The sequence below is a fragment of the Prunus dulcis genome, chromosome 2, assembly GCF_902201215.1.
Source record: "Prunus dulcis chromosome 2, ALMONDv2, whole genome shotgun sequence".
Classification (NCBI taxonomy): domain Eukaryota; kingdom Viridiplantae; phylum Streptophyta; class Magnoliopsida; order Rosales; family Rosaceae; genus Prunus; species Prunus dulcis.
Window position 1 is genome coordinate 11,552,849 of NC_047651.1, and position 21,611 is coordinate 11,574,459.

Genomic DNA, 21,611 nt, shown 5'->3' on the forward strand with positions numbered 1-21,611 from the left:
ACCCCACTGTAAAAACAATTATATAAAAACTAGGTTTTTCCTCTTTATGCTATTCATATTGAACTCAAGCATTCACAAATTTATATACGAATAAGCAAAACATGTTCAAGATCAATAAAACTCGCATACAAGCACTGAAATCAATTTACAACTACCACCTAGGTGCACCCCTTTTTATTCTGTCAATTCCTGTATCCGTCAATTCCCCTGGCAGGTCTTGGTGACACAAAGTCAACTCGAGCCGCAAACTGGCAGGATTCAGAGGACCGTAGTCAGCCTGATCCGCAATCTTGGCTCTCACGGTTCGGGCATCCCCGAAACTCGTGAGGCAATTGTCAAGTGCACTGACAAAACTGAAGATAAACTGGATGTCCGTAGACATCGTCATATCCGAAGGCAACATATACTGAAAACAAACTGTTTCTATACTAGGCACCCACGGTGGTTTAAACTTCTGAGAAAATATAAAATATAAATATAACGGAATCTTTATTCCATCTAGAACTCTGCTGTCATTTTATCTGATAAAAAGCTGCTTTCTATAACTCTTTAGCAATTTAGCTAGACAACATATAAATAAAGATATTTAAATTCAACAAAACATGATAGGAACAATCATAATCAATAAACTTTATTCAAGATCAAATAATGGATTTTATTTGCATAAAATCATTTATAAAAGGAAAAGTCCACTCACTTCTGGTCCGAACTAGCTGGACCTCTTGAAGGTCCCTTCTGCAGGTCTGCCTGGCCCCGGATGCCTGATTAAACCATGAATATTTAATTAATAAAAACTACTCAATAAAAGTATTAAATTAAAACCCTGACCCCCGACTCCTAGAAGAGCGTGCACTAACTTTAAAGTCATTCCTATGCCCACTTAAGCATTTTAGATGTTTAAAACTGTGTTAAAAGACCTGAGACTTCACTAAGCAATAAACTGCCATGTTGGTCAATACGGGACCTCGTGGGGTCTACGACCTCCAATTGTCAATCGGGGAGTCCCGATAGGTTCCTCACATCTAAATACCCATATCCTGCTAGTCTGGTCTGAGTTGGACAGTCGGATTGACCACGATCGTGTAATCGCATAATTTCTAAACCCTAGACCCAGGGTTCGCGATTTCAGAGTATCCGGGACTCCGATTCACAATCCGTTGAATCCTACACAGTTATGAAATTATGTAGAATAACATAGCTGACATTGAGTACGATCCAAAAGCTCAACAGTAATGAACCCGGAATAACACAATATGGAAAATCCGTTCGAGGCTCAAACAGGATCCAAATTGAGATCCGCGAATTTCTACGCGCTCGTGACGACCTAAGGATCGCAACAAGACACAATCTCTCTGCATACCCTTGCCCACGCGCCGCCGCATGCGCCGGCAGCGATGGGTGTCCAAAGCCATTACACCTCGCCGGAAAAACTCGAAACCACGGCTCCAAACTCCTACCCTAGGTATAACACCATATTTGGAACCACTTTTGTTGTTGGACCGACCCCAAAAACTGACCGGAAGTGGCCGAACATGGAGGCCGAAACTCGGCCGAAATTCAAATTGATGCAAACCTATCCAACCAACAGCTAGACCATGAAAAATAGGTAGGAATCCATACCTCACTCGACAAAGTTGGAGGAGAATTGAAGGAGAACGGACGGTTTGAAGTTTGGACAAAACCAAACGATTTTTCGCCCAATTCCGGCGGCTGGTGAGCGGCGAGCGGCGGGGGAGGGCTGAGGCTTGACGGCGGGGTCTGGCCGGTCAGGTTGGTACCGGTGCCGTGGCTTGTGGTGGCCGGTTGAGGCGGCTCGGGCCGTCTGAAGGTGACAGGCCGCGTGCAGCGGGAGGGAGGAGAGAAAGAGAGAGAGAGAAGGGATAAAAATCTTAATTTTTCCAAATTACCGTTTTGCCCTTTATGGTATTTTAACCGTATTTTCTTCGTTACACCTCCGATTCGAGTCCACTCCTTGTCTACGGACTCGTTTCGTCGCGCTCTACGCAATGGCATAAGTGGAATTGTCAAATTCCTTTTTGATCAAAAAGTCAACTTTTTCTCCATTAAAATATTCCGAGGGGAAAATTATCTTTTTTAAAATAATTTACTAATTAAATAAGAATTTTTGTTTTGGGTTATTACAGTCGGGGTGTTACATCTCAAGTGTGCCCTTTTATACAAATTAAACACTAAAATTAAAAAAATATTTATTAACTAATTAATTTTATTAAAATTGTAAGGATTTACAAAAGATAAGGAAGAACACTTTGGTGCCTCATTAAAACCTTGTTTGGGGAAAACCCAATGGGATAAAACTCCAAACAAAAGAAAAAAAGTACCTCGCATTGTAAACATTGTATTCAAAAACAAAAACCACATATTTGAGTCTACATGCTTCCTCCCCAATCTCCGTAAGCATTTCTTGATTTGATCATTCTTCTTTTCATCCTCCACAATGGATCAAGAGTATCCCAAACTCGTGGATCATAAATGTTCAAATCAAATCTTGTTACGGGACATTCATTTTCATGGCAAGATTCATAAATATTTTCATTTTCATCTAGATCACCAACTTCTTCATTCACATCATTCTCATTTTCTACGAATTCTTCCAATTGAATTGGTTGTTCATATTTCATTTGGTAAATCTTCATCTAAATTTTCAAATGAAGCATTGGTTTGTTTAACAAAATATCTAAATTTCTTCTTCTTTTTATGGCTAAGAAGGTTTGTTGATTACTTGATTTCCCAGTATTTTGTCGATTCTTATTTTATATTATATTATATAACGAATTAATAATAATTGACTTTGCTTCCTTTCTCAATATGTTTCTTGAGATTGAGAATATTAAAAGTGATTGAAGATTGATTTGGCTTCCTCTTTGGTACATGTATGGGTTAGCTTCTCTCTTTTTTTTCTTTTTTTCTTTTTTATATATACACATATATATAGGCTATAAAAAAAATATTTGAGCCCCCCTCAGCTTTGTGCTCTAGGCTGTAGCCCTGGCCGAAGGCCATCTCACTTTTCAAAGAAATAAATGAGTTTCTATTAGAGAATTTATCAAAAATAGCCAAAACTTGACATCCAAAGGCATCTACAAATTTCCTATATTGTGACATGTCAAACTTGAGAATCAATCCAATTTTGATGGTATATATCCGAATATTTCAATGGTGACATCTAAGTTCCACCAGACAGCAAGACCGCCAGCAAGACCTAGTGGTTCCACTGAGAATCCATTCGAGAATCCACACTCATTTTGTATCAGTTCAAGTCTCTGATTTTTTCTTTTTGTTTCCATGAGAAAAATCACCGTGGGATTTTTAGAGTGAATAAGATCTTTTAGATACATAACTGTCAAGGGGTTCCCCAACCTTTGACAATTCCAAGAGAGGTGTATCATAATGAGTGGGTGGCTGATTCTGGCCAACCATTACAACCATTCTTAGTAGTCGATCTTCTCTTAACCTTGCATCTGTTTTCCTGAAATTCCAACTCCTTTGATGGATTAATCTCCACCCCACATAAGGATTCCTCATTTAGAACTCCACTCACCTTCCTCTGATTAATCTCCACCCCAAAATCCTTCCGTATAAGAAAATGACCAATTTACCCCTACCCCAAAGGTAAATTCGTAATTTCACTTTAAATAAATTAAAATAGAAATTAAATCTGGAGTCGGGGTGTTACATCTCAAGTGTGCCCTTTTATACAAATTAAACACTAAAATTAAAAAAATATTTATTAACTACTTAATTTTATTAAAATTGTAAGAATTTACAAAAGATAAAGAAGGACACTTTGGTGCCTTATTAAAACCTTGTTTGGGGAAAACCCAATGGGATAAAACTCCAAACAAAAGAAAAAGAGTACCCCACATTGTAAACATTGTATTCAAAAACAAAAACCACATATTTGAGTCTACATGCTTCCTCCCCAATCTCCGTAAGCATTTCTTGATTTGATCATTCTTTTTTTCATCCTCCACAATGGATCAATACTATCCCAAACTCGTGGATCATAAATGTTCAAATCAAATCTTGTTACGGGACATTCATTTTCATGGCAAGATTCATCAATATTTTCATTTTCATCTAGATCACCAACTTCTTCATTCACATCATTCTCATTTTCTACTAATTCTTCCAATTGAATTGGTTGTTCATATTTCATTTGGTAAATCTTCATCTAAATTTTCAAATGAAGCATCGGTTTGTTTAACAAAATATCTAAATTTCTTCTTCTTTTTATGGCTAAGAAGGTCTGTTGATTACTTGATTTCCCCGTATTTTGTCGATTCTTGTTTTATATTATATTATATAACTAATTAATAATAATTGACTTTGCTTCCTTTCTCAATATGTTTCTTGAGATTGAGAATATTAAAAGTGATTGAAGATTGATTTGGCTTCCTCTTTGGTACAGGTATGGTTCAGCTTCTCTCTTTTTTTTCTTTTTTTCTTTTTAATATATATACACATATATATAGGCTATAACAAAATATTTGAGCCCCCCTCAGCTTTGGGTTCTAGGCTGTAGCCCTGGCCCAAGGCCATCTCACTTTTCAAAGAAATAAATGAGTTTCTTTTAGAGAATTTATCAAAAATAGCCAAAACTTGACATCTAATTTCAAAAATGTCTATTTTTGTAAAAAATTTCAAATAGAGCAGAAAGCTCATATAAATAGACACAAATGCCCTCAAATTTAAAACCCACATAAACCAAAAAAAGACACAAACTCACCTAGTTCGGAAATCCAGATTTTGCAATTCTCGTTGTGACTCTTATTTGAACAAATAAGCTTCTATTTACAGTTCTCTAGATTTGAAGACCAGGAATTAATCCATCTACCATCCTGACAGGCCCTTCAACTAGTATTGATAATTCTTTTGCATTCCTGTAGATTAGCCCAACTAGCTTTGAATTTGGAAACTTTTTTTCGCTTGTTGATAGTGAGGCTGCATTCTAATACAATGAGGCAATGGTCTGAGGCCATCTGAGCACAATTGGTGACTCATGAATTGGGCCGCTTCTCCATCCATTCACGATTGGCCGTAACCTGGTCAAGGCATTGACGGACCGTTATGACTTTCCCACATCGTCTTTCCCACGTAAATAGTTACCCATAAAATTCTAAATCCATTAAGCACATTAGTTCCATGAACTAGACAAGGTATCGTCGTCTACTAGGACTCCAACCGTTGCCACCATCTTTTTCATTCCTCTAGATGACCTCATTCAAATCACCAACCACTAGCCATGGTAGATCATCAACTTTATTTATCGTATACATATCTTCCTAGAAAGAAGCCTTGTTCCTATATTGTGACATGTCAAACTTGAGAATCAATTTTTATAGTATATATCCGAATATTTCTATGGTGACATCTAAGTTCCACCAAACAGCAAGACCTAGTGGTTCCACTGAGAATCCATTCAAGAATCCACACTCATTTTGTATCAGTTCAAGTCTCTGATTTTTCCTTTAGAGTGAATAAGATCTTTTAGATACAGAACTGTCAAGGGGTTCCCCAACATTTGACAATTCCAAGAGAGGTGTATCATAATGAGTGGGTGGCTGATTCAGGCCAATCATCACAACCATTCTTAGCAGTCGATCTTCTCTTAACCTTGCATCTGTTTTCCTGAAATTCCAACTCCTTTGATGGATTAATCTCCACCTCACATAAGGATTCCTCATTTAGAACTCCACTCACCTTCCTCTGATTTCCTCTTCCTCTGAAACGGGAATTGCCTCCCCTGTGTCTCCCCTTAACCTCTATTCAGCAGCTTGAAAGGGTTTCCACGACCTGGGCTTAGGGTGATTTTTGCACGTTTGGTTCCTCTAACCGAATTGGTGGACACCTTCTCTTGATTGACTATACCTTTCTCACATTTTAGGGATGAAAATCGGGCCTGATTGGTATCAATCACTATTTGAGTATACTCCAAGGGCCAGTGCTAGCCAATGGTCCATAGTCAACGACTTCTTCAATTATGGGCTCCAACTCAATGGCTTCCAATTGGTCATTTGTATTCGAGAAATCCCATATGGGTACACAATCTGGGTCACACCAATTGTGCCAAAGAGAAAGCCCATTAAGAGCCAAATTGAGTGTGCCATTTCGAGATTTGGTGCCAAAACTTTGAGGGTCCCATCTCCTCCTATAGGCCTGCATGTTGAGGTTGCAGTGCTTCTAGTACAAGGAAACATATATGTAGATTGTGATGTCAAGGCAGACCTTGTTGTCGCCAAAGGATGGCTCTGCACTGCTGACATCTAACCCCGTTCTTCTGCCCTATTTGTTTTTTTGTTGTAGTAAACTTATATTGTTGTTAGAAAAATTACCAGGAACTACCCCTATCATGCGCATAAGTCGGAAAGCCATATAGGTCCCCACCCTCTCGCTCTCATTTGCTTCTCGAGTTATCTCAGTTATGCCCTGATTTCTTTCTCTGGCGACTAGGAAAGAGAGAAGTTGAGGCCTTTGAGATGACAACGTTTCTCATTTCTTCGCCACCGTGAAAGTGGGGTTGGGTGGACATTGGAAGCCTTTTGAGTTGCCCAGTTTCTAAATTTATGGATTTTGTACTTTTTTTTTGGCTTCTCTTGACAAGTTTTTAATTGGATAATCATTGTATTTTCTCCAACTCAAGTTTAGATTAAGAATTTCATCTCTAGGTGTTCTTGTCTGGCTACATTATGATGGACAACAATATTGTGTTTGACAAAAGTATGTTTTGCATTGCATTAACCTATTCCTGAAGATTATGACTAGTCATCCTTTCTCCGTATGACTAGTCATTCTTCCTCCGTATGACTAGTCAATCTTTGCGTTAGTAAGGTTTTCCAGGTCATTGTTTCCAACTAGATCCTACCTACTGTTTTGTCCTATTTTGCGAAATTCTCTGCTGCCTTGTACGTTTCAGACCTAGGAATTTTTGTGTAAAAACAGGTGCCTTCCTCATTTGGCAGCCGTCACTTTTGTAGGCAAGTTTTGGAAAGTTTCCTTGCAAACTTTCTCTTCTTCCTCAAGTGTAACCTTCATATTTTTCATCTTTGAGTTTTCGAAAATGTTTCTTTTTGAAAACTGCATTTGAAATTTGAAAACCTCATCGTGCTAGATCAAACACTCATATATATATATATATATATATATATATATCTAGGTCAGATTCAAGATTGATTTCTTCAAGAGTATGGTTTCTTGAAAAAATTGGTCATTCTCCCTTTGAATCCAAATTTCGTTCTTGTCTGAGTTGGAGCTGGCAGTTGGTGCCATGGGATGAAAGAGCTGAAGAAGGAGCTGCCATTGCCATGAAAGACTAAGCTGCTGGTTTTTACTAAGCTAGAGAAGAAGATTGCACAAAGGAGATATAGTTCATCTTCCTAAATAGACCTAGGATTTGTTGAGCTTGCTAGTGTTTCTTTGTAAGAATCTTTTTAATTAGTGGATTGCCTGGTCAGATGATGACCCCCAGTTTTTCCCAATGGTGGGTTTCTGGATGAAAAATTTATGGTTTGCATCTCTGTAATTTTCTGGGTTTGTGTTCTTGACAGTTGACTAGTCATCACATGATGTTCATGTATTTCTGGGTTTGTGTTCTTGCAGTTGACTAGTCATCATTTTCTACTGTTTGGTGTTTACTTAATTATGATGTCTTCACACATTTTCACCATAATTGTTGCTAGCACAGGGGATGCCTAGATTGACAGGTCATTCTGCGTGCCTAGGTTGTCACTAGTAATTCTCTAGGCTTGTAGATACATCTTGGTATGCTCTGTGTATGTTCTTGGTTATGGTAATTCATGTACGTCAGTTGACTAGTCATAAGAGTTTCTGGTCAAGGTCTAAAGGGTGTGAAGTTTGTTGTCTCTTGTTTGAATATCATTTAAATTTACCCTCGTCACCTAAGTACCAATTTCACAGTTTGCCACATATGAAGCAAAAATCCCTAATCCCTTTGTATTTCAAGTGAATCTTTCGACCCCCCATGACTGGATAAGGCACAAAAAAATCAGGGAGAAGAGAGTTGGAGGTATCCAAATCAACTCTTATTCTTAAGAATCCCCTGAACCCCACATCCTCAAAGTTTTCAACCTCCATTACTGACCCAACTTTCTCTCCCAGTTGCCTAGAATTCTTCATTGTGCACAAATTCCTTGGTATCCCATAGGCTTGAACCCAAAAGATAGCCCAGTTTGCTTCAATGTCGTCCATGGAGCAATACAATGGCCATTGTTTCAAGGTAAAGACATGCCCTTTAACAAACCATGGGTTACCTTCCAAAAGCCGGCTGGCAATGGCCGCGTCTTCCATGGTCACAACATACACATTTTCCTTAGATTTCACCACTTTGACAAGACCCATATTGTACGAAAGGACGTGGAGGACCTCCTTGACAACAGATTAAGGGGGTTCTTAGTCTCTGATATATGAAGGCCAACAAAGGGGATAAATTGCTATGGCTGGTTTTCAAAATCCAAGAAGTCCTCAAAGACTACAGACATCACTTCTACAAAAGAGTCAGGCTCAGAAACTTCATCTCCCCCCATGATAGAAAGAGAAAAGGACACAACCACCTAGTAAACTAGGTAGGCATACTGCTAGACTTAGATTTAAACTAAGCTTCATTCCGGCCACTGTCGGATACTCAACCTGACTCAGAAACTCAGTTGCGATACCTTGTTAGCCTTACAGTTACAGGGCGAAGTATACTATCACTGATCAGGAGGCTATGAACACCATGTTGTAGTAATATCGGTATTTCCAATAAGTTGGGGAGGAAACGGTTCAGTCAAGAATTGTAACACATAGTGTGGCTTTGTATCAGGGAGTTCTCCTCCAGCTTTGACAAAAAGTAAATAAATTTCGGATGCCAGAGGAAATGGTTTTTCATGTCAGGTCCTCATGACAAATTAACAACCGTAGAAAACATATAAAGCCATCAAATTAAAGTTACAGAGCATGGTTTTAGATGCTTTAATCTCGATATGAACTAACAACCTACGCTTTTGTTCACTTGTGATAATCTCTTTCTTTTGACTCCATGTGAAAGTCGCCGATATACAAAAATTCAATTCTTCAAAACGAAATGAATATACGACCATTCAATTTTTTTTTTTGGGAATATATTATATATGACAATTCAAGCAACAAGAATTTTACAAGTAATTAAAAATACCCAATTTACATTTTGAGCAGGTCAGGCTTCTCCAAAACGACATGTGCTTATTCATTTGGGTCCCCCACAAAATAAACATTTTCTTTTCAAACTATAGCAAAATCCGATACTTAAATATTAACAGAACCCATATGTTTAGGAGAAAAATCTGAGCTTTAAACGTCTATATTTCAACAAGTCATTGACTGAAGTTGCAAACAGAAACCACCAGAAAAGAATTAAGCTTCAACCTTAGTACTCATTCTTTCCCAATAAGTCTTCCTCTCCTCCTCCCTTCTTCTATGTAGAATTTTTTGGACTATCCATGATATTCATTTGATCAAGGTGATTATTATTTGATATATGTTGTGGCCGCATCAATGAATGTCATAATTGTGGCTGCATCTCGTTTATTTATTGACGCACATGCCGGCATCATCAAATAGGGATAGCCTCGTTTTGTTTAATTTGAGAAATGCTTAGTAGTTCATGTTTGCGTGTGAGGAGAAATAAACTATGTTTAGCATTTCATTGAATTATAGCAATTCAATTTGTTGGTTATTCGTTATAGTTTGAAATCTTAAAGCTTGTAAATTATCTGATCCCCAAGCCAAAGCCCTTTCTGTTCCTTTCTTCCTTGTCCCCCTTTTGCAAACTATAATACACCACTATCTTTCCATATGAATCAATTCTTTGAAAGGTGAGGCGGTTGTGTGAGATGTTTTAGTCACGTTATGCGAGGCGTAAGCCTTTTGAACATTAATTTATTTTAATAAAAAAATTATAAATAATACTTTACCCATATGTGCTCTTTGATGTATAGAAACACACTTTGTTGGCAATACAACTTAAACTTTCGTATCTCGCGGTTTGTACAACCTTCTTGCTACCACTTTCTGACATAAATGCATATCCAATGTCCATTCGGGCAGTTTTTGTCCATCACTTCATTATGAGTGACGAGGGAAATTTCATAACATGCTCCCACTTCATCACATAAACTTTCATATTTCTGACAGTTGCACTCTATTCGAACATATTTCCCGCCAAGGTACACACAACTCCAATTATTTTACGGTTAACTGTATTTCACTAAAATGTACAATCGTCCTCCAAAATTATGAATTATTTTTTCGTGAATGAGTGCTGACGAAGCATTGATCTCGTTACATACCAATAAAAACACCTATGTGTGTAAGTTTGAGAAGCATTTTGCTCAAGACTATCAGTGTTGTTGTAAGCACTTTCTTTGACTGTTTTCTGTGGTATGCCTTCAAACAACTTAACTTCTTTCCTCAAGTAATCTTTTACGAACTTTTTCACACTCCACGTATTGAGTAGTACACATGCCACTGACAAACTTGGGTCCAATGCATGATTTTGCCCATGCATCTTGTTTTGCATACATAATTTGCAAACATCCTTTTGCTTATGTGTAGTAACTATGTCCTTCAAAAACTCCCACTTCTTTTCAAACTCATTGACTGTAATTTGTTCTCAAAGATATGCTTGAAATAATCGTACCAATTCTTCATCCTTTAAGTTATTCTATGCATTCCTAGCCACGTGCCATGAGCATAACCTATGATTGCACATGGGCAACCCATACTCAATTGCTTTGTGCGCATTGCCTCATCCCCATCCGTTAGTATTGATGTAGGCTTCTTGCCTTTCATGGAGGATATAAATGTCTCCAATAACTACTTTTATGTTGCAAAGGTCTCGTCAAGCAATAGGGCACAACCAACACTCGCCCGGTGGTTGTTTGAACCACCGGGCCAGTGTTGGTTGTGTATGTGCTGTCGAATATGAGGACGTCTCCAAAGGCAACATATTCCAAAAGTGAATTAGAGTCTCTCCAAAACGAGTTAGCAAGCATATTCTCCTCATTTAGAACTCCACTATCCTTTATCTGATATCCTCTTCCTCTGCCTCGTGAATTGCCTCCCTTGTGTCGCCCCTTAACCTCTGTTCAGCAACTTCAAAGAGTTTCCACGACCTGGGCTTACGGTGATTTTTGCACGTTTGGTACCTTTAACCGGATTAGTGGAAACCTTCTCTTGATTGACTATATCTTTCTCACATGTTGAGGTTACAGTGCTTCTAGTCCCAAGAAATAGATCCGCTGACTGTGATGTAGATACAGACCTTGTTGTCGCCAAAGGATGGCTCTGCACTGCTGACATCTAACCCCATAATTCTGCCCATTTTGTTTTTTTGTTTTTTTGTGGTAGCAAACCTATATTGCTTTTAACCAAATTACCATGAACTACCCCTCTCATGCGTATTAGCTGGAAAGTCATACCGGTCCCACCCTCTCGCTCCCATTTTCTTCTCAAGTTATCCCAGTAATGCCTTGATTTCTTTCTTTGGTGACTAGGAAAGAGAGAAGTTGAGGCCTTTGAGATGACTAACGTTCTCATTTCTTCGCCAAAACCCCATCCATCCACCGTGAAACTGGGGTTGGGTGGACGTTGGCAGCCTCTTGAGTTGCCCAGTTTGCCATAGACAAAAGAAAAATTCCTAAGCCCTTCGTATTTAAAGTGAATCTTTTGACCCTCCATGACTAGATAAGGCATAGAAAAATAGGGAGAAGAGGTTTAAAGGTATCCAAATCAACTCTCATTCTTAAGAATCCTCTACTCCCTACCTCCTCAAAGTCTTCAACGTCCATTACTGACCCAACTTTCTCTCCCAGTTGCCTAGCGTTTTTCATTGTGCACACCTTGGTATCCATGGGCTTGAATCCAAAAGGTAGCTCGGTTTGCTTCAATGTTGTCAGTGGAGCAATACAATGGCCACTGTTTCAAGGTAAAGACATGCCCTTTAACAAACCATGGGTTACCTTCCAAAAGCCGGCTAGCGATGGCCTCATCTTCCATTGTCACAGCATACACATTTTCCTTAGATTTCACCACTTTGACAAGGCCCATATTTTTTGAAAGGACACGGAGGACCTCCTTGACAACAGATTAGGTGGGTTCTTGGTCTCTGATATATGGAGGCCAACAAGGAGGGTAAAGTGTTATGGCTAGTTTTCTAAATCCAAGAAGTCCTCAAAGACTACGGACATCACTTATTCGGAAGAGTCAAGCTCAAAAACCTCATCTCCCTCCATGATAGAACGAGAAAAAGACACAACCACCTAGTAAACTAGGCAGGCACACTGCTAGACTTAGATTTAAACTGAGCTTCATTCTGGCCACTCTCAAATACTCAAGCCGACTCTGAGACTCAGTTGGGATACCTTGTTAGCTTACAATTATACGGCAAAGTATACTATCACTGATCAGGAGGCTACGAACACCCTGTTGTAGTAACATCGGTATTTCCTACTAGTTGGGGAAGAGACGGTTCAGTAAAGGATTGGAACACATAGTGTGGCTTTGTATCTGGAAGTTCTCCTCTAGCTTTGGCAAAAAGTAAAATAAATTTCGTGTGCCAGGGGAAATGATTTTTTATGTTAGGTCCTCATGACAAATTAACAACCATAGAAAACATATACAGCCATCAAATTAAAGTTCCAGAGTTTGGTTTTAGATGCTTTAATCTCGATATGAACTAACAACCTACGCCTTTTCACTTGTGATAATCTCTCTCTTTTGACTCTATGCGACAGTCACCAATATACAAAAATTCAATTCTTCAAAACGAAATGAATATATGACCATTCTTTTTTCTTTTTTTTGGAATACATTATATATGACAATTCAAGCAACAAGAATTTTACAAGTAATTAAAAATATCCAATTTACATTTTGAGTCAGGTCAGGCTTCTCCAAAACGACATGTGCTTATTCATATGTGTCCCCCACAAAATAAACATTTTCTTTTCAAACTATAGCAAAATTCGATACTCAAATATTAAAATAACCCATATGTTTAAGAGAAAAATCTGAGCTTTAAACATCTATTGACAGGACCCAACCCAATTTTCACTTTGGAATTCGAGCCAAGTCCCGTGCGTGTCCGACACTTGGCAAATGTCGGGCACAAAGGACCTTTTTACCCTTCTTGCTTCAATTCTTCTTTAAAATTCCCTTAGAATTCTGCCGAAAATTCGGCAGAGTCTCCCCTGTATTTTGACCATTCCCAAAACTTTACACCTGTTAAACATTCAACTAATCCACACCAACTGCCAGAATAATTCAAATAATAAAATCCCAACTCCAGTTTTTCAGTTTCAATGAGATATCAGAGCATTTCCTAAAGTTCAAGGTTTCAGGGATTTTCTATAAACTCTACCTGACTTGAAGCGCGGAAGCTATGACTGGCCCGGTGGTGGATCCCGCGTACCTCTATGGCCTGGGGGCGAAAAACAGTTTGAAAAATGTGAGTGGACCAAAAATAATGTTCTTCAAAGCAATTCTCATAAACATAATATCCCCCATTGTAAAAAAGAAATTTAACTAAATAAAACTGAATACTTACCTTCTACATCACGCATAGTCAATTGAAGGCATTCTATATCAGTCATATTCAAGCTCGAAAGTTTCATACAAAAACCACTGAATTCAAAGCTTTCATAAAAGTACTGAAATCAATTGCGTATAAAAACTCTGTACTCAGACCTTTCATAATTGAATAAATATAAAGGGATCTATGTCCGAAAAATCAGAAAAACTGATTTATAATAACTGAAAATCAACATTTAATAAAGAAACTCAGAATCCTTTGAAAATACCACCGGTATGTACCCCTGTCATTTCCGTCAATTCCCTGGCAGGTCTCGGGCGTCACACAGACTTACCCGAGCCGCAAACTGGCGAAATCAGGGGACTATGATCAGCCTGTCCCGCCGGCAGATTCCTCGATGACACCAAGTCAACTCGAGTCGCTCTGGCAGGATGCAGGGGACCGTAGTCAGCCTGATCCGCAATCCTGGCAGGTCTCGGGGACATAAAGTCAGCCGAGCCGCAATCCTGGCAGGTCTCGGGACACCAAGTCTGCCGAGCCGCAAATCCTGGCACTCACGGTCCGAGCGTCCCCGAAACTCGTGAGGCAAGTCAAGTGCACTGACTGAACTATAATCAGACTGGATGTCCGTAGACATCGGTCCGACTCTGGGTAATCACCATAAAGAAAAACGGGTACGAGGTGGTTTTAAAATAAAGTCCTTTAAAAAGAAATATCTGAATAATAACTGTAAAACTCAAGTCGTGCTGCGGTCTTAACTGATTCAAAACTCAAACTCTGTTTCTGTAACTGGTAAATAAGCAGCACCGACTTATAGAATTATTACTGTACTGCTCATATTCAAAATCGTATTAAAACTTACTCAAAGACTGAATGAAGAAACTTACTCAAATAAACTCAAATATAAAACTCATTTATATAAAATCATTTATAAAATCTATTTTATATAAAAGCACATCAATTCATATAAAAGCACATCAATTCATTCATGAAATTTGATTTATGAAAGAAGGTCCACTCACTGATGGTCCGAGCTACTTCGATCCCTCAGAGGTCTCCTTTTAAAATCCTGTCGGGCTCCTGGTGCCTGATTACCCCGAAAGATTAAATTAATAAACTGCTGAATAAAACGAAATTCAACTAAACACCCTGCCCCCGGCTCCTAAAAATACGTGCTTTTCAACTCAAATTACTCCTATACCCACATTAGCATTTTCAAACAGTTGGACCAGTTTTTGGGAGGTCCGATACTCAGCTAAACGATAACTGTCAGATCGGCCGACCCGGGACCCGTGGGGTCCACGATCTCCGATGGCCAATCTGGACTTCCCTGAAGATTTCTCATAGGACGGGTACCATATTCTGCGAATTTGGCCCGAAACGGACGGTCGGATTGGCCAAAATCGCGTTATCGCTTAAAACCCTAACCCTAGCCCCAGGGTTCGCGATTCCGGAGTATCCGGGACTCCGATTCGCAATCCGTCGAATCCTACGCGATCCTGAAATCACGTAGACCGACATATCCAAAATTCAGCGCGATCCAACGATCACACGACACTGCACCCACGGACCGCGCAATATGGAAAATCCGTTCGGGGCTCAAACGGACTCCGAATTGAGATCCGCGAAATCCCACGCACTCGTGACGACACGAGGACCTCAAAACTGGCCAGAGCCATGCCACCACCCTGGCCCACGCGCCGCCACACGCGCGGGGCAGATCGGGTGTCCAAAGCGATTCGGGTGTGCCGAAAAATCATGGAACCGAGACTCCAAACTCCTACCCTAGGTAAAACACCCCATTTGGAGTCACTTTTGTTCTTGGACTACCCCCAAAAAGTGACCGGAAATGGTAGTTTCGAAGGGCCGAAGTTTCGGCCAAACTTCAAGTCGAAAATCGAACCCCTTAACGCTAAAATCGATCGAAGCCCATATACCCATCAGCTAGAACACGAAAAATAGCTGAGAAACCATACCTTACTCGATCGATTTGGCGGAGAAACGGGGGAGAAATCTGAACTGGAAGTTCGAGTTGCATTCGGACGAACCGTCGGCTTCCATGGCTATTTCCGGCCGACTCCGGCCACGGCAGCGGGGGCTCTGGGTGGGGGGTTGTTCGCCGTCGTGTCGTGGTTCATTTGGGACCGGTCCCGGAGATCGGCCCCAAGTGTGGTGGCCGGGGGACCGGTTTGAAGGGCGTGAGGTCGCTGCCCAGCCAAAACGGGATGAGAGAGAAAGGCTGACGGGGGAGAGGAGAGAGAGAGCTATAAAAATCTGACTTTTTGACCAAATTACTATTTTGCCCTTCGCGGTTTTTAGACCATAACTTCTTCGTTACAGTTCCGATTCTGGTCTACTCCGTGTCTACGAACTCCTTTCGCCGCGCTCTACGCAATGGCGCAAGCGAAATTCCCAAATTTTTTCTCGATTAAAAAGTCAAATTTTCCCCTATTAAAATATGCGAGGGCAATTTGGTCCTTTCGCTAAAAGATATTTTCTTTACTTTTTAGATATTTTCTTTCTTTTTAGATATTTTGTTTTGGGTTCTTACATCTATATTTCAACAAGTCATTCACTGAAGTTGCAAACAAAAACCACCATAAAATTATTAAGCTTCAACCTTATTACTCATTCTTTCCCAGTAAGTCTTCCTCGCCCCCTCCCTTCTTCTATATAGAAGTTTTTGAACTATCCATGATATTCATCTGATCAAGGTAATTATTTATTTGATGTATGTTGTGGCTGCATCAATGAATGTCATAATTGTGGCTGCATCTCGTTTGTTTACTGATACACAATGCTGGTAACATCATTGAATTATAGCTTTTCAATTTGTTGGTTTTTCCTTACAATTTGAAATCTTAAGGCTTGTAAATTATATGATCCCTAAGCCAAAGCCCTTTCTGTTCCTTTGTTCCTTGTCTCCCTTTTGCAAACTATAATACACCACTCTCTTGCCATTTGAATCAATGCTTTGAAAGGCGAGGTGGTTATGCGAGATGTTTTAGTCGCATTATGCGAGGCGTAAGCCTTGAAGTAGTGAGACGTAAGCCTTTTGAACATTAATTTATTTTAATAAGAAAAATTCATCTATGCTCTTTGATGTATACAAATACACTTTGTTGGCGTTACAACTTAAACTTTCTTTGCTACCACTTTCTGACATAAATGCATATCCAATGTCCATTCGGGCCATTTTTGTCCATCACTTCATTATGAGTGACGAAGGAATTTTCATAACATACTCCCACTTCATCACATAAAACAAATGGCAACATGGGATGCCTTCGTTTTCATATTTCTGACAGTTGCACTCTATTTGAACATCTTTCTCGCCAAGGTACACATAACTCCAATTATTTTGCGGTTCATCGTATTTCACTAAAATATACAACCGTCCTCCAAAATTATGAATTATTTTTTCATGAACGAGTGCTGAAGAAGCATTGATCTTGTTACATACCAATAAAAAACACCTATGTGTGTAAATTTGGGAAGCATGTTGCTCAAGAGTTTACAATGCTATTGTAAGCACTTTCTTTGACTGTTTTCGGTGGTATACATTCAAACAACTTAATGCTCTTCCTCAAGTAATCTTTTACAACTTGTTTATATACTCCACGCATTAAGTAGTACACATACCACCGAAAAATTTGGGTCTAAGGCGTGATTTAGCCCATGCATCTCGTTTTGCATACATCATTTGCAACCATCATTTTGTTTATGTGTAATAACTCTGTCCTTCAAAAACTCTCATTTCTTTTAAAACTCATTGACTGTAATTGGTTCTCAAAGATATGCTTGAAATGATCATACCAATTCTTCATCATTTAGGTTATTCTGTGCATTCCTAGCCACGTGCCATGAGCACAACCTATGATTGCACATGGGCAACACATAATCAATTGCTTTGTGCACATCGCCTCATGCCCATCCGTCAGTATCAATGTAGGCTTCTTGCCTTTCATGGAGGATATGAATGTCTTTAATAACTACTTTTATGTTCTAAAGGTCTCGTCAAGCAATAGACACAACCAACACTCGTCCGGTGGTTGTTTGAACCTACAAATAGCTCTAGAGGCTTGTCATATATATTGGTTTTGTATGTGTTGTCGAATATGAGGACGTCTCCGATGGCAAAATAATGCAAAAATGAAGTAGAGTCTCTCCAAAACAAGTTAACAAGCCTATTCTCCTCATCTACACTGAACTTACAAATAAAAATTCAAAATCTACTGACGCTTTCGCTTTCATGTAGGCAAGTGTAGCTTCATTGTCGCCGTCTAACAATATTTCCCTACTTGATGCATCCAACTACTTCATTGTGGATCCAAGTCCTCAGCTCATGAATTGATGGAGGCTTAAATCCTATACCATATGCAGCAATCCCTTCCACCATAGGTAGCCAAAATGGATCATTTACAATATTAAATGGGAATGCTCTAGAGAAGAAAAAACGACCAATCTTTCGACAAGCTTCCTTTCTTTCTTCTTGTTTGTATGTTGAATTTAATGTACTTTGTTGAGCTTCTGAAGTGACAAATCTATCCATTGTTCCTTTTGATTTAGATTGTGCTCTAAGAGCCTCATCAACTGCAACACTCCTAGTACCGGGGATTCCCTATTCTTTATCCAATGAAGTTTCCATACTCTAAGCCCCTTCTCGTGGACCATCCCCAATTTTTCTAAGCATTTCATTTTTCTTTCTTTTTTAAAGCTGAAATTTTTTTCAAAGTTGCAGCTCTTTTTTCACATGCTCATGAACTTTCTTACATAGTTGCATACCATGATGAGTTTGACCCAAATGATGCTTAAGTCTAAAAATTTCTCCACTGCATCTTTGATCACAAAATGTGCATCTCAGGTATTTTTTTCCCCCCCTCTATTTCTTTTGCATACTTCCATGCAGGATCTTTTCGATTCATAACTATAAAACAACAGCATTAATATTTCTAAGATACAAGTATGATGTATGTACGTCAAATTTCTACTATATCACATAAACGAATAAGATAACTAATATATTCAGAAAAAAAATTATACAGAACTTCAAATTACAGTTGCGAAGAATTAGAGAAAAAAATAAAATGGCTTACTTGCAATCGAAGGATGAAGAGAATTCTTGAAATTAATGGAGATTATCTGGTAATGGTAGAAATTAGGGTTGTACTATACAATATGTGTGTGTATATATATATATATATATAGCTCCGTGAGCACACGCATGTGCCAATTGGGTTTTTTTTTTTTAATTTTAATTTTTTTAATATAAAAAAACATGAATTTATCATATTATCCTTATTTAATTAATAATTTCAATTTTTGATTTTTGAATTAACCAAGGGCATTTTATGGTATTTTGAATGTTTCACCATTATCTATCTTTTGCTTTATATATATTGATAAGTCCATATGTTAATATATTAATTTAGAAAAGAAAAATAAAAGGTAAGTAGAATAAAACTTCTTGTCTTAAGTTTATTACAATAAAGATAAGGAAAAAAAACACAGAAACTTACCCTTTTTAAATAAATAAATAAATATATATATATATTAAAACACTGCAATCCAAACGACGTCGTTTCATAACAATAAACCTAAAAACCAAGCATGCGAGTTGTCTTCTTGGCATAGTCGCAGCTAATTTGCAGACTCGCAAAATTTCTTCCGGTTCAGAAGTGTCCAGATTTGGGTCTCGTTGCTCCACCTCGCTCTCCTGGGTCGCGGACACTGATTTGAATGATGATTTTATTTCATCCCCTCAATTACAAAATATATTAGTATATTACATTTTGAAATTGCAATATGCATATTAAATACTCCTATAAATTGGTTTTTGAAAATGCTTGATATGTATGTAGGTCTGTAGCCTGCGAAAATTCTGTGGTACATCAGCTGTACCAGTGCAGCCAGTAATCCAAAGGTCAGTATTGCATTTTAAAAATGAAGGGCTAAGATTGAATGACTGGAAGACTTGTTGTGCCTTTTGTTATTAAATATCACGTGACTAAGAAAACAAGTAAAAAGCTTCAACGAAAGCGTGGAAGCCCTCACGCGCATTGGAGCTGCTTATCTCTGCGATCGATCTCTCTCTTGGAAATCCAATCCTCATCTGTGTCCCCAAATCAGAATCTGGGAGTCTCACCTCTGCCGACGCCGAGATGCAACAGTCATCGGACATCGCCGATTCCGGAATCACCATCCACGCAAGGTTTGCCTGCTTAATTGTCTTCTTTTTCCATCGGTTCAATTCAGAATCGATTTTTGTCTTTGAAGAATCTTTATCAAGAAGCTTGGAAGCAATTGGGTTTTGGGGTTGATACATGTGGCAGATCACCACATGCTCTCCATTTGTTTGCTGAAATGTCACACTCATGTTGGGTATGCAATGGCGGTGCTGCACTTCTTGATTTTGATCTTGGCTACCATATGGGCATTCGAGACGATGGTGGTGGTGAGTTTCTCACGAGTTGCTTCATTGGAGGGTTGATGACAGAGAGCTTCGCCAGGACTTGTACTTGCTTCGTTTTGTTCCTGTTCAAGAAGACTCTACGCCAAATCTAAAATTGCTCAAGGTTATACAGGGCTTTATCAAGAATTGTTCAGTTGTCATTTTCCTTGATTCTAGTAGTTCACGAAATTTCATTGGTTTGGCACTATTCAAATGGTTAGGGTCCAGGATTATGATTGTGTCCACACTGTTTTTACTCTTCCGTTGGGTAATTGCATTCTTGATTTTGATGTTGGCTACCTTCTGGGCATACGTGGCCAAGGTGGTGGATTTGAAGTTGATAATGGGCATACTGGAAAAGAAGAAAATTTCTGCAAGGTTTATGGCTATGAGCTTGAGTCATTGAGAGCTTTACTTCTTTCTCCCAGGGCTCATTCCAAAGGACTTGGAGCCATTGATGTGTTAGTGAGCTTTCCAATAATTGGGGAGTTTTATGTGGGTGGGCTGCCAATCCAGCAGCAGTGAGACCATGAGTATTGTTTGGTTCAGCATCTCTGTAATTGCATGCTCTGATGGTGGCCTTGTTCAAGCCAACCAATTGATATATTGCTACAACAATATGAGTTCAATGGCACACATCCATCACTGAAATGGCAGCAACTTGTTGGTTCGAATTCCAGAATTTCATCCTTGAGGACAAGGATTGTTTTTGTGGGGAGGGTAGATAGGAATCTCTATATAAGCTGGAACTAGGTTAGTTGTTAACCATTAGTTAGGCTATGCTTAGTTGACAGTTGGTTAGGTTAACTCTATATTAACTAAGTGAGTCTATATTTGAGGGAGTTAGTTGAGAAATTGTATCTTTTTCTTTGTGAAAGAAATAATATCATTGCTCTTGAGATATTGAGTTAAAGTAGAAGGCAGGTACTATCAATTTATACAAGAACTGCTAAAACTCTAAACCTAAGATCGAAGTGGAGGATAACGCAGAGGCCAATGCACAATGATGGCTTCCTGCACACTAGGCTTCACTTTCTCACCTGCTTCCCGTGTAATCTCTCTCTCTCTCTCTCTCTGAAATAATTGGGCAAAAATAAAACTAAATGCATACGAAACTCCAATTCTCAATTTGTGCATTGATCCTTCTTATCTGTTTGGCTGCAGAGGGTGCAACTTGAGAGTGGAAAATTCAATGTTTTCCAACTCCTCCTTTAGGCCACAGGTTACAAATTGTTGTCATTTCTCAGTGTGTTTTTTTAGCTTCTTCCCAATTTGGTTTTAATTATAAACATTTTGCAGGTAACTTCCGGAATGCAAAAAATGGCAGCAGTTGGCGAATGTAGTGCCGAAGGAAATTGGTACGAAAGGGAAAACTCCAATTGACTGCTTGCGTAATCTTTCTTGTTAATAGTGTGAATTATATGACAAAACAAAGAAATTTAATTTGGGAACCCAATTTTAGAGTTTTCACATGTCTAAATTGAAATGTTTTTGTAAGTGAAAGCTCATCATGAAAAAGGTATAGAGTTATGTAAGTTATCGTAAACTCATGTTTTCATACTCTCTCTCTCCCTA